At 44.7% G+C, this 25,572-nt stretch overlaps 1 non-coding gene across 1 annotated transcript; it reads left to right on the top strand.

Annotated features, from left to right (window-relative positions):
* Positions 1 to 870: 870 nt before the first annotated feature.
* On the top strand, positions 871 to 943 carry TRNAG-ACC (transfer RNA glycine (anticodon ACC)). Its single transcript has one exon. It is a non-coding gene; the product is annotated as a tRNA-Gly (tRNA).
* The last annotated feature ends 24,629 nt before the right edge of the window (positions 944 to 25,572 follow it).

Raw genomic sequence — 25,572 nt, 5'->3', positions numbered from 1 at the left:
CAACTGATGAAATAAACACTTTAGTGGTAAATACAACCAGCAGATCCTTGCCCCACACACGGCTGGTTGGTCCAGCACCACTTTTATCCATTGTACGTGGACTTCAGCAGCACAGCAAGATGAGGTGACAAGCTTCCTCCTGCAGGAGGCGCTGTGAATGCCTGCAGCAGTGGATAAAGCTTCAGCTCATATCTTCCAGAAACACAGACTTGTCAGTTCCCTCCTCTAACCTATTCCAGGTCCCTTCAAAACACACACATTTAAATCACTTTGTCCAAATTAGGGTTTTTTTTTTTTGTTTCAGTTTTTTATACTTATTGGGCATAACCAAAGACGTTTCCCTCCAGTCTGCTGGGACTCAACTGCCAATGGCTGTTTCCACTCTGAGTTGACTGGGTTCCCCCTGCTGCACCCCCAATGCCAGATGCAGAAATGGGAGGGCAGCTCATCTCTAATGGGTTCGAGTCAGGGAAACATTTAACTCCCAGAGACTGACCCTCATGTTCAATAAACACTCAGAGAAGATGCACAATCGTGATGATGAATAAAAACAGCACATAAAGAAACAACCTTCTTCAGAGACTAGGTCAGAATCATTCCCTGTGTTTAATCTGTTAAGTATCTTTTACACAGGACACACCAACTGGTTCTCAAGGGTCACCTCTCAAACCCTAAAGGATAAGCACAGAAAAGAGACTAATGAAAATAATGATGATGATGATGATCAAAATACCAAATATTTTATTGAGCATTTACTTTCTGCCAGCTACTATTTAAGTATTTTACATTCATTAACTCATTTAATTTTCATAATAACTCTACAAGGTGGTACTATCCCCACTGATGCAAAGATTTAGAAAACTTGGGACTTCCCTGGTGGTCCAGTGGTTAAGACTCCACGCTACCAATGCAGTGGGCCCAGGTTCAATCCCTGGTCAGGGAAGTAGATCCCACATGCCGCAACTAAGAGCCCACATGCCACAACTAAGAGCCCACATGCCGCAACTAAGAGCCCACATGCCGCAACTAAGAGCCCACATGCCGCAACTAAAGATCCTGCATGCCTCAATGAAGATCCCGTGTGCGGCAACCAAGACCTGGTGCGGCCAAATAAATAAATAATTTTTTTTTTTTTTAAAGAAAAAGGTTTAGAAAACTGAAGCACAGGAAGGTTCGTTCTTCAGCTGAAGGTCACCCACTTACTAGGGAGCAGTGTTGGTTTCTGATTGGGAAGGCAACTCCAGAGGCTACCTGCTTGACAGCCACACTGCACTGCCTTTTAAGTCATCAACCAATGAAATACATTTTAATAGTAAAACCTGCAGCTCCTCACCCCATAACTGATTAGTCCATCATCACTTTTACCCATTATATGGACTTCACCACAACAAGATGGGGAAATACACAGTTTAAAGTTGGGGAGACTGGGAGCCAGGGTATGGGTGTGGACTGCTCAGAGCCACAAGAGGTAGCAGGGAGAGACTAGGGCCTAGCACAGCTAATTCTCAGTGTAATGCCCTTGACCCTGCCTGTCAGCCACCCAGGTACCCACCAGAGCAGCCCCTGGATCATGGTCCCGTCACCTTGACAGCAAATACCTAAATCTCTGTTCTCTGCTCTCAGAGAGTCATCCTCAGGAAGCTTTCCAGTTTACAATCCTCTCCCTTCCTTTGGTTTCATTGTCACCGCAAATGAAAAAATCATTATAATGTTAAAGAACCATACTTCATTTATTATATGTTACAAAAACAGGGCCTCGGGGTAGCCTGGGCACGTGAAAGATGAGAGGGCTCAGTTCATGATCTGTGTCTTTCCAAAGCACATCCCAGATCTTTTCATTTTATTTTCCAAAGCCTTCAATGGCTCCCCAGTGCTTACAGAACAAAGTCCTAGATCCCAGAACCAACCCCAACTTTTCACTCCTTTCCAATCCCCTCCAAGCACCTTATCTTCAAGCCAAACCTCACAGAAACTGTTCTGCCTTTGGATCTTTACTTGTACTTTTCCCTCTACCTGCAAGGCCGTTGCACTGCACAACTCCAGGAGGCCCGCTTTCATCAGAGGCAATGTGACTAGCATCTATTGGACTTGGGCAGTGCACAGCCTGCACAGTTACACCTGACCACCTGCCCATCTGGATCATATATACCACCACACCCATTTCCTTCTATCTAAAGCAGGATTTCTCTATTTGCAAATGATATGACTGATAGCAGCTAATATCCAAAATATATAAACAGCTCATATGATTCAATATCAAAAAAAAAATCAACTGGGTTGAAAAATGGGCAGAAGACCTGAATAGACAATTTTCTGAAGAAGACATACAGATAGCCAACAGGCACATGAAAAGATTCTCTATATTGTTAGTTATTAGAGAAAGGCAAATCCAAATCCCAATGAGATATCACCTCACACCTGTCAGAATTACTATCATCAAAAAGACCATAAATAACAAATGTTGGAAAGGATATAGAGAAAAGGGAACCCTAGTGCACTGTGGGTGGGAATGTAAATTGGTGCAGCCACTATGGAGAACAGTATGGAGGTTCCTCAGAAAACTAAAAATAGAGCTGCCATATGACCGAGCAATTCCACTCCTGGCTATATATATGAAGAAAATGAAAACACAAATCCTAAAAGATACATGTGCCACAATGTTCATAGCAGCATAATTTACAATTGCCAAGATATGGAAGCAACCCAAGTGTCCATCAACAGATGAATGGATAAAGAAGACGTGATATATATACGTATATATGTGTGTGTGTATATATGTGTGTGTGCATATATATATGCAATAGAATATTACTCAGTCATTAAAAAGCATGAGATTTTGCCATTTACAGCAACGTGGATGGACCTGTGGACCTGGAGGGTATTATGCTTTTGGAAGTAAGTCAGACAGAGAAAGACACATACTGTATGTTATCGCTTATTGTGGAATCTAAAAACTGAAACAAACTAATGAATATAACAAAATAGAAACAAACTTACAGGTATAGAGAACAAACTAGGGGTTACCAGAGGGGAGAGGGGAAGGGGGAGGGGAAAGTAGCGATAGGGGATTGCTATGTATACAATAAATAAGCTACAAGGATATATTGACCAGCACAGGGAATATAGCCAATATTTTATAATAACTTTAAATGGAGTAAAATCTATAAAAATATTGAATCACTATGTTTTATACCTGAAATAAATATAATATTGTAACTCAACTCTACTTTAATAAAAAATTTTAAGAAAACAAAGTCACAACACAAAAAATAAAGCAGGATTTCTCAATAGCAGAGCCATTGACATTTAAATCAGATCATTCTGTGTTGTGGAGAACTGTCCTGTACACTGTACACTGTTCAGCTGCATCCCTGACACCCCATCCTCCCAGATGTGACAACTGAAAATGTTTCCAGCCATTGTCATGGGTCCCATCGAAGGCAAAATCGTCTCTGGTTTGAGAGCCACTGCTCTAAAATCTTACCCAAATTTGAAGCTTTACCCTCAAAGCCACGTACCCCACAAAGCTGAGAGTATATTCACTTGCCAGGGAATATACGGAGAACTGTGCCCTCTGTTCCACCATAACGCCCTGAGCCCTTTCTTCTTCATACCTATTTCCACCCAGCATGTAATCTCCTTTGGATCATGGTTTTCAATTGCATATGCCTCAAGGACTTACATATAATAGAAGTTCAGCAAACATTTATCAAATGACTGAGGGCATTGGACAAAATAGTTTGCCGTGAATCCCTCCCAGTAGGAAGGCAAGTTTTAAACATGCCTTGTGTCAGCTGCTTTACCAATCACATAAAAGAACAGCCTGTTACTGGGTTTGATGCAATAGAAACCTAATATTTTACCTGAAACCCTGATTTATGTGTAACCACTCTACTCCTTACTAAAAGAGAACTTGTTTTAGCAAATGGGTCCAGATTTAGTCCATTAGCTTAAAATAAGTGCAAAACTCTAGGGTTTGGTGAAATCACACAATAAAATATCATTACGCGCTATAGCCTGTGAAGGCAGACGGCAGGTTTGAGTTGAAAGTCAGAAGACCGTCTGAAGTGAAGCAAGTGCACGGTGGATGAGATGGGGGGCAGCTGGCTTTCATCTGGGGGAGGTCGTCAGAGGACCCTCGTGTCTGTGATGTAAATGAAGAACAGAGGCCTCAACAATTTAACTGTCGTCGACAGAAATGCTTCGACGGGCACGGCCACAAGCCCTGGCCCTTCGCTCCATCTGGGCAGTTCCTGGTCTGCATTTATGAGATGGGACCGTGGAGCCGGAAGGTGAAAGAACTGGGTCAGGCCCCTGGGAGCTGGAAAGGTCCTGCCAGTGTGCCAGGCTGAGGGTTGATGGGCAGCTGGTGTCCCGGGAGCAAGATGGGGGCCACCAACCCTTCTGATGGTCCCTGGGTGTGCAGATCGGACTGTCCAGATGAAAGAAACTGGACGCCATTCCCTGTTGCTTCTGGCTGTGGGAGCTAGGGGTAGCCATTGGTCTCTTCCTCCTCTCTCTTCTCTCTCTGTCTCTGTTGATCTCTCCATCTCTCCTACTCCATCTCTCTCTGCCTCTGTTCCATTCTCTGAAGGAGTATCTCTCTTCCTCTCTCCCTGTAGACTGTCTATGTCTCTCCATGTCTCCATCTTGGTCTCTGTCTCGCCTTCTCTGAGTCTCTCCTTCTCTGTCTCTCTGTTTGTCTCCATCTCTATCTCCTTCTCCTCCATGTCTCTCTGACTGTATGTCTCTTCGTCTTCCCATCCCTCTCTCTTTTCTCCCTCTCTCTGTGTCTCTTGTCTGCTTCTCTGTCTGTCCTTCTTAATCCCATGCTTTTGTTACTTCTCTCTTCTTCATTTTTCTGTCTCGTTCTCTCTGTTAGCCCCAGCGAATGAACCCCAAATGAACTATTTCCCTGGGGATTCCCCCAACATGCTCCCCAAGATACTAGCAGCACAGGGGAGTCAAACATCCAGCTCAAAATTTGTAACATTTGGTAGCTGGCAGTCATGGGCTATGGCATCTCTCCATCTGACGCCTTCACTCTGTGCATCTTCTTTCTTTACCAGCTGAACATGTGCAGGCAGTGGTCTTAATGTCTTCCCTGCCAGAGTCTAGCGTAAGGTCAACAGATTCACTCGGTGCCCCTATTCCTCTGGCAGAGAGCACCAATCGCTCTTTCCCAGTGAGCCCATCGCTCTTTCCCACATAGCTCCTTCTGAAGAAACTTCTCCAGGCAGCCAGCCAAGATCGGAACAAATACAGGAGACACAGGAGACAGGATGGATGTCCCATCCCGGACATAGACAGTAAAGGGCTCAAACTCATCCAGAAGTAGCTCAGCCATAGTCGGCATGGAATAATCACAAGGGCAGCCATCCTGAGCGCTTGACGTAGAGCTACGTGCTTTACATATGTTGCCTCAAGTAGTCTTCATGATCTGTTATTGGTCCTATTCCCCAAATTTAAAAACTGAGGCTCAAAGAGAAAATATAACTCTCCCAAGGTCACCCAGGTAGCAAGTTACCTAGCTGGGACACAACCCCAGGGCTATCTGACTCTGAGCACCAAATGGGGGGGGGGGACTGTTCTTCCTCTCATTTCAGCAAAAAGACTCTAATCCATTCCATTTATTAAGTACCTACCATATGCCAATCCCTATGCTCAGCACTTTATATGCATCACCTTGTTTCCACTTCATAATCCCATAAAGTAGCTACTATGCCTATCACCTCCCATTGAACAGATAAGGAAACTAAAGTCCAGAGAGGTTAGTTCACTGGCCCAAGGTCACACAGCCAGTTAAGCAACAGAGCTAGGGTAATGGGCTGCAAGCAAATTAATAGATTCCAACTGGCATCTCTAAATTTATATTTCCGCCTCCGCCGAGGTCCCTACCACTGCAAGTAATCCTGAAAATTCGTCATGAAGCTTTCAAAACAATTTATGCAAACAAACCTCAAGTGGGGCTATTTGTATTGGCAGCCCATTTCACTTAACCACCCACAACAAGGAACAGATGGCCGAAGCGCTGGAATCGCCTGCAAAGAAAGCAGGAGAGGCAAAGGCATCAGAAGCCGCCTTCCTTCCCCCATGCCTGCCCAGCTCTGTGACGATTACAGGCTTGTTCTTGTTTATGTCTTTGATTCCGTTGTTATTTTATGTACTTGTGAAACCGACCCGGCATTTCACGAGACAAGTTTGTTCAAAGACCATTTGCCAACCACCTTTGGTTACCAGGAGCCTGGCTTTCGATGCTGAACTTGGAGTCCTTTCCCGATTGAGCCTCCTGGAAAGGGGCACAGCAGGAAGTAGAAACAGCCTGTAGAGGCTGGATCAGAGACTGGCAAAACCTTCAAGACAAACATTTGGAGAGTCTTAGTTACCTGCCTTTTTTTTCCACCTGTGTTTCAACTGGGCATTTGCCACTCTGAGGATGAGTCCCACGCTGGGAAGCAGACCCTGGACTCAAATGTGTCCTTCACCAGCTGTGTTGACATGACACAAGTTGTCTAAAACCTCTGAGGCACCTGCGAACTCATGAATTAGGCTACCCACACCTCCTTGACAGGGCTTTTGTGATATTTAAATGATATTTGAATGACGCATATATATGAGTGATTTGTCCATCATAAAATGCTATTCAATCCCAATTGTCTTAATCCATAAGAGTCCTGCGGCTACCTCCAACACAGGCCAGTTAATCAACCAGTAAATATTGTTACACATGTATTTTTTTTTCAAGATACTGTGTAATGGGTCTGGAAAAGATTCAAAGAAAATTAAGTCATGGTCTCCATCCCAGAGGGAATGTTTCTAGGACTGTGGCAGACGATACTTTCCAAAGATTGCCGCAACAGTACCTCCCACCCCAAATGCTCTTACAGTGTGTCTGTGACATTCCTCACTGAGAGGTGGGGTCTACGTTTCTCCCCCCTGAATCTGAGCAGGCTTGGGACTTAAAGCAGTGATATGTGACATCCAGGCGAGCTCATAGTAGGCAGTAGCTTCTGCTTGGTTCCCTTGCGGCATTTGCCTTTGGAGCCCTGAGCTGTCATGTAAGAGGTCTGATGCCATCAGGATGGGAGGAAGCCCAGTCCACATGGAGAGGCCGTGTGTAGGTGTTTCAGCCAACAGGCAGCATCAGATGCCAGCCATGGGACTTCCCTGGTGGCGCAGTGGTTAAGAATCCGCCTGCCAATGCAGGGGACATGGGTTCACGCCTTGGTCCGGGAAGATCCCACATGCTGCGGAGCAACTAAACCCCTGCGCCACAACTACTGAGCCTGTGCTCTAGACCCCGCGAGCCACAGCTACTGAGCCCGCATGCCACCACTACTGAAGCCCGTGCGCCTAGAGCCCGTGCTCTGCGACAAGAGAAGCCACTGCAATGAGAAGCCCGTGCACCACAACGAAGAGTAGCCCCCACTCGCCTCAACTAGAGAAAGCCTGTGTGCAGCAGCGAAGACCCAACACAGCCAAAAATAAATAAATAAATAAATAAATAAATAAATAAATATATATATTTAAATGCCAGTCATATGAGTAAAGACAGTTCCATGTGATTCCTGTCCCAGCCACCAAGTCACTTCTACCCTTGGGGGTCTTCCCAGAAGAGACCCCCAGACATCTTGGTACAGACACAAACCATCTCAGTTCTGTCATTGCCTAATTCCTGACACCAAAACTCCATAAACATAATATGATGATTGCATTTGGTGCTAATTTTGGAGTATTTGCAGCAATAGATTACCAGAACAAGAACACAAAATGAGATAGATATACACGTGAAAAGTTCACTGAAAATATACGTGGAGAGACTTCCCTGGTGGTCCAGTGGCTAAGACTCCACGATCCCAATGCAGGGGGCCCGGGTTCGATCCCTGGTCAGGGAACTAGGTCTTACATGCTGCAACTAAGAGCCCGCATGGTGCAAATACACCCGGCGCAGCCTTAAAAAAAGAAAATATGCATGGATATGCAGCACAGAGGGTCGTCAGGACAGGAGTTGAGAGGAGGGAAGAAACGTGTGCGCTGGAGGTCAGGAAATATTTTTGCGGCAGTAAAGCAAAAGTTAAGCCTTAATTAAATGGGCATTATTTGGATGGGGGGGGCACAAGGTGAAGGGAGTTCACTTATTAATAAAAGAACCCACAACTCAATATGTCTATAGCGATTATAGTAATAACAATTATAGTAATAGCTAATGATGTGGGTGATAATTTTAAATACTTACCAATTATTGTTTTTCCCTGGTATTTCCTGTTACCCCGTGACCCCTTCGTACCTTTTCAGCAGCTCCACCATATGGCATCCATTGCCTCCAGGAAAGGATGTGAAAGCGAAAGCAGAGAAAAGGTATTCCTGAGCCGAGCGCCTGGGCCTCTGAGTCTCCTTAGTAAAGACGTGACAAGGGGAGCCGTGTTTCCGGTGGGACAGCAGAAGAAAGAGGTGTGTCAACCAATCAGCAAGACTATTGTGACTAATTTTAAATCTTTCTCTGTGGTGATTTCTTCGTGTCAGAGCTATAGGGACAAGTAGATTATTTAAATGAAGCTCTAGATGAGATTGAAGAGAAACCTGAAGTCCTGGAAGGAAAAAGGATGATGACAGCTTAGCATCTTCTTCTACCTTCTGAAAGGCCCCCTTTAACATATTGCAAAGCCAGCTCTGCCCTGGAGTGGGCCCCCTGGAGGCTCCGTCATCAAAAAAGCAGATACATTTCCATGCCATGTACCGTTTTAGAGTGGTACGCACCTTTTCTGCTCATGTCCTAGCGTCTCTTTGTTTCCCATCTATGCCCAGAGGTTATGAGCTAAGGAAGCTGCAGCTATAATATGACTGAGGCAGCGAACATTTCCCAGCTCTGACTTCACATACTCCCACCATCCTTCACAGCCATGGCGAGGACCAACAGGTCAGCAAGTCTGGGAACGGAGAATGAAGCAGGATCTCAGTTCAGGGATTACAACTGTTCCTGGGGATTTTGGTTGCAACTTTAACACCAAACTAATTAATTCTCTGAAAGATCTCAGATGTAAATCCCTTAGGAAATCTTAATTAACCCTTCTTAGGATTATACTAGCTCTGAAACTTGGGAGGAAATGTCAGACACATGCAAGTAATACTGAATTGTGAATGTGTCGTCTTTTATACAAAGGGCTCACTACCCTTTCATCCATCTAACCATCCAACCATTTATCCATCCATCCATCCATCCATCCATCCACTCCGTTAACAATAAGCAACATTCTAAGTTACATTCCCGTAGAGGCTGGGGGAAAGTTGGACGTCCATCATATAATCGCACAAATTTGTAATTACAAACTGATATAGGAAAGGAAGGTACATGTGGACATGAGAGCAATTAGAAGGAAATCTGGTCTAGTGTGGAGGGTGTTACGAGTGTTCACCCTGCCTGGGCATTCAGGAGATTAACTTCCCAGCCCAATGGGGACATGTGATTGGTTCTGGCCAAAAACACAGGTATAAATGACCCACTGGAACACCTCTCCATGATTCTCCAGCCTCTTGTTCCCCTTTGAGGCAAACGTGTTGAGAAGGTAGAGGCACAAGATGGAAATAACTGAGGGTCACACATGGAGGAACAGGGCTCTGAAGAGTTGCCTGGATCTGCAAATGACCGGACATGACTGAGAAATAAACTTTAGCTGTGATGGCCCACTGAGATTTTGAGGTTGGTTGGTAATGCAGCATAGCCTAACTGAAACCCCTAGGATGGGACGGGGCAGGGGGTAGAGTAAGACTTCTCAAGGGAGTGGTAATTCATTTGAAATTTCCAGGATGAGTAGGCGTTTACTGTACAAGAGAAAGTAGACCTGCTGCTTGGAGCCATCCAGTCTCTCTCTTGGTCTCCTGTGACCCAGGGTCAGTCTCTGCACTGGCTGATGCCAGGTAAGAGAGCACAGCCCACAGAAGTGAGCCCTGCAGGCCTCGTCCCAAAGGCTGACAAAATTAGCCCATGGCTGGGGAGTGTTTGGAAAAGGGAGACACTCCGTTCTCCAATGAGACCTAATCTGACCACCAGCAAGACATTAAAAACTGAAGCTTTCAGGAGAAAAGGAGGTGACGTGGCTGCAGTAGTTCAAAGCATGGTCTAGATCCACACTGTCTGGGTTCAAATCCTGACTGATCACTGACTAGCTGGGTAACCCTGGGCAAGCTCCGCATCTCTCTGTCCTTAATTTCCTCTTCTGTTAGATGGGGATAATAACAGTAGCTACCATCCAGAGTTTTTTTACTTAAGTTTACTTGGTTACTCAAGTTAATGTTTGGAAAGGACTTAGTAAGTGCTGTGTACATGGTACACAGTAACTGTTGTGTGCAAATCTGATAAATAAATAACATAGGAGGGAGAGATCAGATGGCAAGCCAGCCTGGGGCTCCAATGGCCCTTTCTCCAGTCTGGGGAAACAATGTGCCCGAGGGTAAGCCAGCCCTGTAACTCTGGCCACTGCTCCATCACCCACTGAGGTCCTGAGAGCAGACAATTTAGATCAGTACATATTCCCTTCTCTGGGCGAAGATTGAGGAGACAGGAGGGAAGAACTTCTCCCACCTATAAGCAAAAGACCTTTAGCATAGAATAACATTAAAAGGGACCTTAAAGTTCAGCTACTACAGGCATCCTCCCTGTGCTTGCACACCTCCAGTGACAGGGAATTCACTCCTTTATGGTCAGCTCATTCCTCCCTTGTGCACCAGTTTTTCCCACTGGTTTCTGCCCATTGGGTTTAACTCTGCCTTCCAAGTCCCAGGAGATGGAGGGTGCTCTATCTATACGCCACTAGCAAGGAAGGAATGCTCAGAGAGTTAGCCAGCGGCCAGAGCTGAGACAAGAGGCCATGATGAAAGACTGGGATGCTAGTATCATATAACGCGAGGCATGGGGATATTGGAAGAAACGGCAATCTCATGAGTTTCTCTTCTACATGGATCTCTCTCGGTGGCTGTGCAAAGGGCTGCAGGGAGCGAGGGTGGAAAGCAGGGGACCAGGTGCTCAATTACAGCTCATTAATTAATATTGAACACCTCGGAAAGACTTGCCTGCGGCAATGGCCAGTGATAAAAAGACTTCTCAGTGGGGCTTCCTTAGACCCTGAGTCACTTCTCTCAAAGTTCTAATTACACTGTGCTCTAATTATCTGCTTACTGTCTGTACTCCCTCAGAACAGAGCTCCCCGGATGCAAGGGCTAGGTCTTATTCACCGCTCACCACCCACGCTGTGCCCAGGATAGCCCCTGGCACAGGGTAGTTTCTGGAACAACTTAACACTAGCGGTTCTGTGGTTGTTGATGTCACTGACCTCAGGACTATAAGAGCAGGTTTTCATTACAGCTGGAAGGATAGAAGTTAGACAGTAAGCAACCTTTTCCAACAGTGAGGAATATGTTGGCAGCTCGAAAGCAACCTACCTGAAGATTGGAGGTGACAGTACAATCTAGCCTCTGAATGGGGACCCACTTGTGCTGGGGACAGAAGCTAAGTAAACACGTGGGACATCAAGACCACAGGTCTAGTTCCAGGTGTTAACTGCGACTATCCTGGACAAACCAGGATGGTGATCACCCTACTGAAGACTTACCATGATTTTCTGCTCCTTAGCCCACTTTTTGGCTTGAAATAATTCTGTTCCTGCCATCAGCAAACTTCCACCAACAATCCTCTGACTCCAAAAGCTCCAAATCTTTCCCCTTCTCTGTCTGCATCCATCTCACTGGGCAAGATCCGTTCACTTGCCTCTCTTTTCCCCAGATGTGTCCCCTTCATCCTGTTTCTCCCAGGGCCACCCTCATCTGGGCCTCTACTACCTTTCACTTGGACAACCACAGCACGTGATTAACAAGCAGTTGTATTCGTAGCTGTGAGGGTCAGTTTTATGTGTCAACTTGACTGGGCCATGGGGTACCCAGATATTTGATCAAACGTGAAGCTGGATGTGTCTGTGAGGGTGTTTCTGGGCAAATTGATAGACTGAGTAAAGCAGATTGCCCTTCCAAGTCTGGGTGGGCCTCATCAGATCTGCTGAAGGCCTGAATAGAACAAAAAGGCTGACCCTCCCATGAGTAAGGGGAACTTCTTCCTGCCTATCTTCAGGCTCAGGCCTTGGTTCTTTCCAGCCTTTGGGCTTTAACAGAAACATCACCTCTTCCTGGGTCTCCAGCCTGCTGGCCTTCAGACCAGAACTTGCACCATCAGCTCTCCTGGGTCTCCAGCTACCAGCTGTAGATCTTGGGCCTTGTCACCCTTCACGATCGTGTGAGCCAATTCCTTATAATAGATCTCTTTATATATGTATTCTATTGGTTCTATTTCTCTAGAGAACCCTGACTAATACAACAGCTACGTCCTAGGACCTAGCGCAATACTTGGTACTTAGCACTCGATTAATGCTGATGGAATGTGGGACCAGATTTAGATGTTTTTGAGACTCTGAGTCTTGTGAAGATAGTGGAGTCCCCAACTCTATATGTAATTCAAATTAATAATAAGAATAAGACACAGGGCGGCTTCCCTGGTGGCGCAGTGGTTGAGAGTCCGCCTGCCGATGCAGGGGACACGGGTTCGTGACCCAGTCCGGGAAGATCCCACATGCCACGGAGCGGCTGGGCCCGTGAGCCATGGCCGCTGAGCCTGTGCGTCCGGAGCCTGTGCTCCGCAATGGGAGAGGCCACAACAGTGAGAGGCCTGTGTACCACAAAAAAAAAAAAAAAAAAAGAAGAAGAAGAAGAAGACACAAAACACAAAATGTATATGTGTGCTAAAATTTTTTAAAAGCATATTTCTAAATTTTCAGTTTATGAGATTCAGGAAAAGTCTATTGAAGCTGAACCTTGGAGTGAGGGAGTTCCCCTACTTGCTGGTGCCCAAACACGCTGAGTCTACAACTGGGTGATCTCACACTGGTTGAATGAATGAATATAAGAACGAATGAAGGAGCACACAAGAGTCTGGGGTAATAAAGAGAACTGACCTGTAAATCACACTTTACTATTCTTTCACCTCTCTTAATTTCAGCATTAGCCTGATTCCAGTGGGTTTTGGTTTTTTTTGGGTTTTTTTTTGAGGTACTGGTTACTTGATACTCACCCTTTCATTCCCGTGATACAGCAGTTTAATCTAATTAACTTCTGGATGTGAGTCCTTCCCAACTCACCACCTGACCCGGAAACTCGAGCTCGCAGCTGGACCCCTCTGCGATGCTCAGTGCAGATTTCCCCACATGGCAGCCTCCCCACACAAGGGAGGACAGTCTCCAGTGACACTTGGAAACGGCAGAGAGCTGCCTCTTGCCTGCCCCCAAATCAAGCCACTTCGGCTTTGCCATCTCTTTGTTCTGGCTCCACCACCACGAGACAACTGACATGTCTCTCGGGAATTTATCTCGCACACCTGCAGTGAAGCCAGAGAGGGTATCTCCACTGCAGGCACTGCACCCCAACAGGGCACCTGCTCTGTACCAGCCACCATCTAACAACTTTCCTCTAAGGACCCAGGGCTGATAACGGCACCTATCTTTATTTCTGCCCTTTGGGGGCATTCATTACCACTGAGGACAGAAACCTCCTGGTCACTCAGTCATTCTTGGCTGTTAAAAAAAAAAAAAGATGGAGCAAAACCCAGCCCAATTCTCTGTCTTTTGAATCAGCTCAGAGAGAGGCAAAAAGACACTCTTCCCAGTTAGGCTGATGTGTACAAGACCCAAAGGCTGTGAAATGGGTGAAGTTTCCCCCGGTGATTTTGATTTTTGTTACTTGGGTCTTTTCCTAGGATGTTCTGAGTACTTTCTGTGTATCAGGCGCTCCGTGGAGCCACTTAACCTTATGCCTTCTATGAGGCAGACAATGCAGGGTAGTGGTTAAGAGCTGTCCTGGCTCAGACCCCAGCATTTGCTTGTTGTGCAACCTTCTGTAAGTTACTTAACTTCTCTAAGCCTCAGCTTCTCTATCTGCAAAATGAGGATGGTAATAAATAGTGATCTGTTCCATGGGCTGTTGTGAGGACTAAATCACGTCATTCCAGCAAAGTGATTAAAATCAGCCCTGGCCCTTAGTAAGAACTCAATGTGCCTAAGCTCCGATTGTCCTATTTTACACATAAGGAAGTGTAAGAGGCTCAGGGAGGGTGGGCCAGTTTCCCAAGGTCACAAAGCTACGAACCGAAATAATCCAGATTCCATCCCAGGCCTGCCTGATTTGCTCATAATTGCTGCTGCGCCAAGATTTAACAGATACAGAGGGAACCTTGCCTTGGGTAATTCAAGGTCTGCTAGATCAAAAAGGAATAACAGGGCTTCCCTGGTGGCGCAGTGGATTAAGAATCCGCCTGCCAATGCAGGGGACACGGGTTCAAGCCCTGCTCAGGGAAGATCCCACATGCCGCGGAGCAACTAAGCCCGTGTGCCACAACTACTGAGCCTGCGCTCTAGAGCCCATGAACCACAACTACTGACCCACGTGCCACATCTACTGAGCCCACGCGCCACATCTACTGAAGCCCAAGCACTCTAGAGCCCGTGCTCTGCAGCAAGAGAAGCCCGCACACCGCAATGAAGAGTAGCCCCCACTCGCCGCAAACTAGAGAAAGCCTGCGCACAGCAACAAAGACCCAACACAGCCAAAAATAATAAATAAATGTAAAAGAAAAAGGAATAACAGATCTAACATGGCACAGCATTAGACTGCCCTGACGGCTCATTTTCTACATGACCATTTGCTAGAAACGAATATCCTTCCAAGAATTCACTCCTTGACTTTCAAACATCTTTCTCCAGGTGTTTATGTTTGCCTCTTCACTCGGCATGGGATTTAAGCCCTGATCTCTACTTGTCCCTTTTTCAATATAAAGTTACACATGATGTCTTTCGAAGTCTTCAGTCACCTGGAATCCCATTCATGTTAGGGCTGGAGGAGACCCAGTCACAGCCCCTCATTCACTCACGAGGAAACTGAGGCACAGAGAAGGTAAGGGACTTGGAAAAGGACCCCCAGCCTCGTAACAGGCAGGACCAAGGCTGGAACCCAGGACGCGGGCCTGAGTCCACGTGGACTCTTGGTGCTGAGATGCACATTTGCCACCTAATTTCATCCACGACGTCCCCCAGGATTGTGGCAGGCGCTGCAGAACAGGGAGCCTCAAACATGAAGCAGAGGGTGTCAGTTCGCCTTTCAGGCAATCATTCAACATTAACGCAGAACGACCAGGAGCCACATCTTACCAGAGACGCACCAAAGCAAGAATTGATTTCCCATGTGAGTGGATCAGCTGGGCTCGGCTGCTTCACGCTGTAGCACAGGCTGAGATCTACTCCTCTTGGGCTCATCCTGGGGTCCCAGCCATAGGGAAGCGACTTCCTGGGAAGCTTGATGACGGCCAAGTGCCTACTTAAGGCGTTGGCTTAAGCTAGCTCACAGGCATTCGTGCCCCGATCTCACTGGCTAAAGCAAGTCACATGACCAAAGCCAAAGTGAAGATCTGGGGCATTATACCTCTAGTAGGAAAAGCTGAAAAAGAAATCTTACAACAGGAGCTAGGGAATTAGCTCATGTGGTAGAGCACTTGCTTAGCATGTGAGAGGTAGCAGTATTGATGCCCGCATTCTCCACACAAGAGAATATAAAATTCTCCAGTTCGATTTTATAAAGGGGGATCACCTGTCATGGTCACTTTGCCCTAAAAAATCACTTGACAAAGGGTATAGGTACAGAGAGGGGTAATGAATTGGGACAAAACTTCGATCTACCACAATAGTCAAGAGAAGAGAGAGTCCAAGGGTCATGGACCCTGACGTTAGGCAACTATGAGTACAAATCCTTTACCCTGTTCCTTATCAGCTATGAAACTTGAGCAAGCCACTGAGCCTCTGTTTCTCCATCTTTAAAATGGACGTAATAATAGTACTTACCTGGTAGAGCACTAGGGAGCATTAAATGAGGCAATGCATGGAAAGAGCTTACAGTAGTATGTGACACAGAGTTAATGATCGAAAGTACCAATCCTTTTTTCTCTTGTGGGACCACAGTTACTCAGAAGAGACACACTCAGGGTTTAGTAAATGTTGGCAGAGGAAGAAACCCTTGAACAACTCAGATTTAGACTTCCACCAACGCCTCGCTAAGTCAGTTAGGATGCATTTGGCTACAAACCTCTCAGGGCACAGAGTGCCCTCCTCCAGCAACAAGGTGGGGTGGGACTGCGAAGCTGTCCAATGAAGGTCCCCCATGAGCTAGTCCTGGGCCAGCAAGGGAGGCTTCACCCCGCAGGTGAAAGAGGCTCCCAGGAAAACGTACCTGCTCCATGGCACAGGAGACAGGAAGTCTAAACCCAGCTGGGCTGCTTGCTCTCTGCCAGGTATGCTCCAGCCTCTCAGAGCTGGCTTCCACGTCCAAAGGTCCCACTCATGATACTTGTGAAGATCACATGAGTAACTTGGCAGGAGCTATAAAAACTCTCAAAGCGCAGCCACTCCCACCCCACAGTTGCACTTCTAGGAATCTATCCTTGTGCTCAGGAAAACACATTCACCAGAGTTGCCCGAGCGCTCATAAGCAGAGGAATCAGTGAATCAATTATGATTCTTCATGATGCGTCATCATAAGGCGCATCAATTCTGCCTCCGCATCCCGGAAGGATAGGCACGATAAATCAGGAAAGAGCTAAGGCATTGCAGAGCACAGAAGCGGTTTTGTTGCACAATAAAACAATAACTAGAAATTGTGGTAGGACACTCACAGAGCCATGTGTTAATCTAGGGAGAGGAATCAGAACAGTGTTTCTCAACATTTTCTTATTGCCCCTCAATGTCCCACCTATGAAATTTTAAAATCACAGATATATTACATATCTATTCATGTACTGTGTATCTGTGCTTTATACATAAAGGAGTTAGCTTTTTTTTTTTTTTTTTTTTTGCGGTACGCGGGCCTCTCACTGCTGTGGCCTCTCCCGTTGCGGAGCACAGGCTCCGGATGCGCAGGCTCAGCGGCCATGGCTCACGGGCGCAGCCGCTCCACGGCATGTGGGATCCTCCCGGACCAGGGCACGAACCTGTGTCCCCTGCATCGGCAGGCGGACTCTCAACCACTGAGCCACCAGGGAAGCCACCAAAGTGGGTGTTCTTAATGAAACAACTGTTTATCACATTTGCAGTGCAAGGAAAAACTTTAAAAAGAAAAGGCAGAATGGGGGTGGGGTTCTCTGTCTGTAAATGGGTTATTGTAGGTCAAAGTAGTTTTCAAAGTTGAAGTGGTTTATAAACCTAGGACGATATTCATTATTATGATGAATATGTGACTACTACCACTACTATTACACTAATAAAATCAAGTCCAAATAAAACCACAGCCAAACTTGGAGATTTGACATTAAGTCGAGGAGGTGGGGAAGAACTGACAAAAAGCCAGAGGCAGAATGAGAGAGGCCCCTTTAATTAAGATGAACCGGAGCATGGGCAGCTGCAGGGAGAATCTGGAGGCAAAATATTTAGGCAGCTGCACAGCGTTCAGATGGCAGCCCCTGCTGCTGGAGCAGCGCCCGGCTCACTCCCTCCCCCACTCAGCTCCTCCCGGCCCCCTGGAGTGTGCTGCAGCCAGAAGGGTCAACCTCTCAACAGGGAGGACACACCTAGCTGGGGAGCGGGCAGGGAACCACAGAGCGCCACTTTGGCCCACGTATAGAATAGATACAAGGAAGGTCACTCTGATGGAAATGAGAAAGGGGGCCCCAGGACCCCACAAGCTCAGCCGCACCCTCCTGCCCCCAAACATCATCTATGAATCTTTGGGAACCAAGGGACTCAATTCGAAAACCATGTTTCTAGTCCAAAATCCTTATTTTACAGATGAGGAAACTGAGGCTCAGGGAGGGAATGTCACTTGTCTAAGGCCACACAGCAAATTGACAACAACGTTGGAACTCGAATCCTGCCTCCTAGATCCCTGGTTACCAAGCCTAATTGCATGATACAACTCTCCCTGGGCATGAAAAGATGAGTTAGTTTCCTTCCTCTGGGCCATGTTGATGGAGTGGATTATCTTTCCAAGTTATAACAAAACTTGTACATTCCCAGGCCTCTTACCACATCATCTCAATTTTTTTTAAAAGTCTTTGTCTGAATCAGTCTGACCTGGGAAGAACCCAATTAGAACTCTTTCCCAGGGGGTCAAATTCATTGGTATTTCTTTTTCATTGAGGTCTTTTAGAATAACCTAGTGTGCGCGTGCACGCGCGCGCGCACACACACACACACACACACACACACAGAATAGAAAGAAAATGAAAAACCTGGATAGAATTTCCAGGCATCCGTAAGGCAGACAGCTTGGTATCTTTGAAGTGAAAACTGCTAAACTAAGGGACTCACTAGCGATGAATTGACTCCAGCTGCCCAGTCTCTGAGGTCACCCTCAGCTGGACACATTTGCTACTGCAGCCCTTGAAATTTCTGCCATGATGAGGTCATAGATGTCAGAGAACAACGTGCCATGGCAGCCATCGGTGTGCGGGTTCCTTCTCTCCCTCCCTGTGCCTGCACCAATTATTGGCTGTGGTACTCCCCTGCAGATCCATGACTCAACCTCAGAATCTTTCTCAACACAGTGCTCCAAGCAGCTCTGCCCAATCTATTGGAGCTGCCCTTAAAATGAAGTGCTCTTGCTGCTCTTAATCTCATCCAACATTCCCCATTTTACAGACGAGAAAAGAAACCCCAGAGAAGCTAATTGTACCAAGCAACCCCTGACCCTTAAGAATCCCCACAGGGGCTTCCCTGGTTGCACTGTGGTTGAGAGTCCGCCTGCCGATGCAGGGACACGGGTTCGTGCCCCTGTCCGGGAAGATCCCACATGCCGCGGAGTGGCTGGGCCCGTGAGCCATGGCCGCTGAGCCTGCGCGTCCGGAGCCTGTGCTCCGCAATGGGAGAGGCCACAACAGTGAGAGACCCGTGTACCGCAAAAAAAAAAAAAAAAAAATCCCCACAGATTAATAAAGGCCAGCCATGGAGCCCTGACAGTCTTGTCCTCACCTCACTTATTATTGACATATATGTCAGTATAGTGGGTCACTCAGACCCCATGCACCCAACTCTTGCCTCTACACTACTGCTCCTGCCTCCGGCTCTTGGTGGTGGTGTTTGATTCTGCGTCCATTAAGCAATCCAGGCTGCGGTAACAAATGGACACCAAAACATGGTGCCTCAAATACCATCAACATTTATGTATTGATAATAGTCCCTATGTAATAGTTTTAGGCAGATGTTCCTAAACAGTGGGGTTTCCGCCATGTCATGATTCAGGAACCTCATCTCTTTCTGTTGTGTGGCTCTACCAACTGCTGGGGGTGAGGGTCTTGTCATAATCAACACACAGCTGGAGGAAGGGGAGAGAGCATTTCTGCTTATATTCCATTGGCTTAGACTCAGTCACATAGCCAGACCTAAGTGGAGGGGAGACTGAGGAATGAGAATGGGGTCTAGCTCTGTGATGATGATGACGATGATAATGATGATGTTGATGATGGAGGAGATGGAGATGATAATAACGGAGAAGAAGAAAAAGAGGAAGGGGAGGAGGAAAAGAAGAAAAGTTGATTTTTGGTGAACAGCAAGCAATCTCCGGCAGAGGTTCAGCCCTCCCCAGTGACTCGGTTTGACTCACTCCTGTCTTTATGCCTAGTTGCACACTCCCACTCCAGGTTCCAGTTTTCAGAACCTAATCCCAACAACTAAGCCAATGTCCACCCACAGCGAAAAGAATGATTTGCCCAAGTTCACACAGCAAGATGGGACTCAATCCTGACTCCAGGACCGCCAGGCTCAAAGTTTAATTGAATAGGCAGTTTTTAGGAGTAACATCTCCAACACTTAGAATAGTATAAATAAGGCACAAAACAGCCCGTATTTACATAAGGGAGGTTAAGTTGTCTTATTTTTCATAATTTTCTTTGTTACTTTCAAACCAGCCATTTCAAACTTTCTCATAGCCATTCAGTCTTTGGATGGCATAAGGGGTTACTCAGAAAGACTCCCTTGTAAAAGGAAAAACAAATTTGAATACTGGAGACAGAAGGAAAGCACCACATCACACTTAGGTGCTCAGTGAGAGGGTTTTTATTAATTGGAATTGAGTTCAGGTTATATCCTGGGCTCCAGGCACAAAATAGAAAAGCAAAACTACTTGTGAGTTTTCATTTTGCTTTGTCCTAAGTACCTCCTATTTTCTTGTTTCTAAAGCCATATTCTTCCATTCTAAAAAATTTAGAAAACACGGATAACAAGAGGAAGAAAATGAAAATCTCTCCCACCTCAACACCTTTGAATGGCCACTTTTAACGCGTAGACGGGCATTTGGCCAGATTTTACGTACTTAATTATTAATAAAAATGGGGTGTGGGGCTTTTAAGAGGTTTTACCTAATTAGACAAAGTGACCGAGTCCCACCCTGCTTCTCAGGAACCCACTGATGTTTGGCAAAAGCCACACTTGATGAAATCTTCCAGCACCAGTGCAAATCCGTGACCTGCATATATTCTTAATATGCTAATTTTTGTTTTGGTTTCTGAACAAAACCCGTCTTTTAAGGAAAAATTTAACAGATTTGAAACTAGAAACCCTGTCCTCCCTGGAGGCATTAAAAAATGCAAACTGAAGGCTTCCCATGTGTGGAGACTATTACTGATTTCCTTCCAAAAACAGGAGAAGCGTTGCCCTGGCTGTAACGCTTGAGGTCCCCGAGCCAGAAACTGTTTGCTTCCTGCACACTCATTAACCATGGTGTGGGATCCAGTAACTGCTCTAATTTCCTACTTTAAATGTTTTTCTTTCCCCCGCTTTTCAAAAATGTCTTTTTATGTTGTACATTTACATACTCGTATTCAGCCACTTACGCTGATAGGCTGGTCGCTGTCAGACACAATAAAAAGAGACAGAAACCACCGCGAATTACAGTAGCATTAGTGTTGAAAATGGAAATTTAATTTCCAGAAATGAACCTCAGCAATAAAAGCTCCCTTTGTTGCTGTTCAGATCAGAAATGAATCAGGTCTGAAAGGGAGCTAACATGCAATTAAAAACATCTCAAAGAGGTATTTGTTATGTGTTAGAACACATGCGTCGGAATGGTGTTTGGAACACAGGGGGGCCCAGGAAAAATGTTTTCGATGAGAAGGAAGATAGTAGTAATGCCTTACATGTGTATGGTGTGTTTAAGTTTACAAAGTGCTTTGGCTCCGTGACATATTTGGAGTCTCTCGCAGAGCCTGGGGAAGGACAATGCAGACGTGGAAACTAAGGCAGAAAGAGGTTAAGTCACACAGTTTCCCCAAGGTGAGCTAGTAGAACCAGGACGAGCATGGGGCCTGCAGTGCTCCCCTTAATATAGTTCAAATGACAGAAGCCTCTCAAACTTCCAACCGTCGCTCCCCAAGTACCAAGTTACTCCGTGTGGTGGCGCGATGAAGCCGTAGTTTGCAATATTGACCCAGGTCTCCTTGATCAGGACTTCCTGTCCCCGCTCCGGTCACCCACCCTACCACACCATGACAGCAGTGACCAGCATTCCAGGGGACTGGCCTCCGGGGGCAGAAGGGAGAAAGAGAACATTCTCAGCTTTTGAGTTTCAAAATAGACACTGGAAATGCAAAACAAAAGCAATAGTTTGAGAGAAAGGTCTTGAGTCTCTGAAACCTGGGGTTTTCAAGTTGAGTATCAAAAAGTGCAGCCCTAAATGTCCTGATAAGGGTTTTAGGAGAAAATGAGATCAGCCAGGGCCATCCCCCAGCCCCCAGCAAGTCAAGACAGGGGCTGAGAGTGGGGGGCAGAGGCGGGGAGGTAGTTGGGGGGAGAAATAGATCCCCAGAGAGGGATGAGGACCCCAGAGGGGAGTCCCTGTGGCTCTGTTCCTGGGTGGAGACCAGGGAGACAGCAAGGCATTTATTGTTTCCCAGGGAAAATATGAATTGACCGAATTTACCCTCACTTGACTAATGGCTGCCGCCACATCTGGAATCAGCGGAGGAACAATGGGCTACCTGACACGTGAGGCTGGAGCAACTGTACAGACAATGGGAAGAAAAAAAAGGGTAAGATTGTTCCATACCTCACACCTGGACACTTAAAACTTGATCAAATATTTAAATTTTTAAAATTAAGCGGTAAACGTTCTGGAAGAAAACATGGAACCATTTCTTTATCACCTGGGAAGCTCAAAGATCTTTCTAATGATGGCTCAAAACCAAGATGTCATAAAAGAAAAGATTGATTAAAAAAATTTTTTAATCCTGCAAGTTCCCCAACAAAGCAAAATACAAGTAATAACTATTTACAGGACTAGATAAGAAAAAAGCCAACCACCCAATAGAAAAATAGACAAGATTAATGTAAGTGACTTTTACTGAAGCTGCCCTGAGCTACTGTTACTCGCCTATCATATTGGCAAAACTCAAAAGTTTAAAACACGTTCTGTTGTCAAGGACAGTGGTTAACAGGCATGCCTCATATATTATTGGGATGAAAATAAATCGTACAACCCTTATAGGGGTGCGGGATTTATCAGAATTACTAATGCAGATATCCTTTGACCCAGCAATTGTATTTCAAAGAACTTATCCTGAAAATAGAAATTCATGGAGAGAAATGACATAAAAGCAAAGCTATCTATTGCAGCATAGTTCATAACAGCAAAAGATTAAAAACAATGCGAGTGTTTATAATCCAAGGAAATACTATGCATCAGTAAGAAACTCAGAAATTATCCTATGCACTGATACAAAAGGATTGTCAAACTATATTAAGTGAAAAGGATCAAGGTGCAGTATTTTATTAGGAGGGGAATAAGAAAATAAACTCGTATTTGTTTGAGTGTGCAAGAAGATATTTTAAGGGACACACAAGAAACAAACAAAACAAAACAAAAATGGGTGCTCAGAGTAATGATAGAAACTGGGCAGATTGGGGAAAGGGTGACAGAAAAACTTTTCACTGTATTTTTAAAATTATAATCTATGACTGTATTGCTATATAAAGATAATCTATTCAATGCATTAAAAAATCAGTGACAAATCTTTTAGGAAAAATAAAGTTTTGTGTTATTAAATGAAAGAGGGATCAAGGTATAAATTAGACTAACACAAGACATCTTTGAATGTTACATTTTTGCACAACCTGAGCCTGTGGCTTGAGTGAAATTTGTGTATTTTACAGCATTATGTAAAAGAAAAACAAAAGAGTTCTGGTAGTCAAATATAATTGGAAGCTATTGAATTAAATAAAATGAGATTTCATTAGGCAAAACTTTCCAGAACCTTAAATAAGCTAATGGGTGTAGCGAGTCTGTAAGAGGGAAGTATAGAATGCATCATTGTACAAACATATTTGACCCAGAAAGATTTTGTTCATGGAATATCTTGTGGGAGTGCTGCTTGGTATGAATCAAGGATCCACATTTGTGCAGTTTTGGACAGAGACGACCTCCTCCACCGTTGGTGGGAATGTAAATTGGTGCAGCCACTATGGAGAACAGTATGGAGGTTCCTTAAAAAACTAAAAATAGAGCTACCGTATGATCTAGCAATCCCATTCCTGGGCATAGATCTGGAGAAAACCATAATTTGAAAAGATACATGCACCCCAATGTTCATTGCAGCACTATTTACAATAGCCAAGACACGGAAACAACTTAAATGTCCATCGACAGATGAATGAATAGAGAAGATGTGAGATAGATATATATATATATATATGCATATATATATGCATATATATGCATATATATATATGAATATTACTCAGCCATAAAAAAGAGTGCAATAAGCCATCTGCAGCAATATGGATGGACCTAGAGATTATTATACTAAGTGAAGTAAGCCAGACAGAGAAAGACAAATATCATATGATATCCTTATACATGGAATCTAAAAAAAAAACAAAACAAGATGCAAGTAAACTTATCTCCAAAAGAGAAAGAGACTCAGATATAGAAGACAAACCTATGGTTACCAAAGGGGAAAGGGGGGTGTGGGGACAGATAAATTAGGAGGTTGGGATTCGCATATACACACTACTATATATACAAAATAGATAAACAACAAGACCTACTGTATAGCACAGGGAACTCTACTTAATATTTTGTAAAAAACTAATAATAATAAGACTCAGAATTTGAAAAGACAGTTTAAAAAATTGTCCTTTTCAACTACTGCTGTAGTCCACAGAGCAACTTCTCAATGTTCAAAAGCTTGAAAAATATACATAAACTTTATACGTAACCATTTCATTTGCACATGTGCATCCTAAAATATAATCAGTGATATGAATTAGTGGTTATGGTCAAGGACATTGATTGCAACAATATTTATAATGCAGAAAATGCAGAAAATTTGGAACAATCTAAACATTCAAACAATATGAAATTGGTTACATATATCATGGTATATTCATCACACAAATTTTCTGTGCAGCCATTAAAAATCACATCGGAAAAAATGTTTCATCACATGGGAAAATGGTCACAACATACTAAGTGATAAAGGCAGATTACAAAGCAGTAAGCCCAGTATGATCTCAATTTTGTTAAGAAAAAAAAGAAAAAGGAAAAGGTCTGAAGGGATAGGTATTCCTAGTGACAATCTTCAGATAGCTCAATTCTTTTTTGTGCTTTTCTGCCCTCTTCAAAATTACTATATTGATATTGATATATTATGTAAATGAGAGATAGATAGATGATAGATAGATAGATAGATAGATAGATGATAGATAGATAGATGATAAATAGATAGATAAGAGATCGATAGGTGATAGATGATAGATAGAAAGGGATAGATAGATAGATAGAAGATAGACAGATAGATAAGAGAGAGATAGATAGGTGATAGATAGATGATAGGTAGATAGATAGGTGATAGATTGATAGATAGATGATAGATAGGTGATAGATGATAGATGATAGATAAGAGATTGATAGATGATAGATAAATAGGGATAGATAGATAGATGATAGATAGATGATAGACAGATAGATAGGTGATAGATAGATGATAGATAGATAGATAGATAGATGATAGATAGATAGGTGATAGATAGTTAGATAGATAGATAGGTATAGGTAGATGATAGATACAATAGTATCGCATTCAGAGATGTGCTATGGCAGTTATGCAGGTAAGGTTTGGTTATCTGCATGACATACTTCCCTGGAATTTAATGGCTTAAAACAATAACCAAGTTATTATTTAATGTGATTATTATTTTTTGTGTCAGCAATTCGAGCAGACCTCAGACGAGAGATGCTTCTGTGCCATAGGCCATGGGCTGGAAGGGTCCCTCCATGGTGTTCGGCTGGCAGCTGGGTGGTCTGGAGGGACCAAGAAGGTTCCCTCATAGTCTGGTCTTCTGGTGGGGTAGTTGGAAGGCTGGTTCAGCCAGGCCCGCTCCCTCTCTGTGTAGTCTCAGAGTTTCTCCACATGGTTTCTCCAGCTGGCTAGTCGGACTTTTCCCAAGGCAGCTCAAGACTCCAAGAAGAAGGAAGTAGAAACCACCAATCCTCTTAAAACTACACCCA

The sequence above is a fragment of the Tursiops truncatus genome, chromosome 19, assembly GCF_011762595.2.
Source record: "Tursiops truncatus isolate mTurTru1 chromosome 19, mTurTru1.mat.Y, whole genome shotgun sequence".
Taxonomy (NCBI): domain Eukaryota; kingdom Metazoa; phylum Chordata; class Mammalia; order Artiodactyla; family Delphinidae; genus Tursiops; species Tursiops truncatus.
This window is presented reverse-complemented; position numbering and strand designations above follow the sequence as displayed.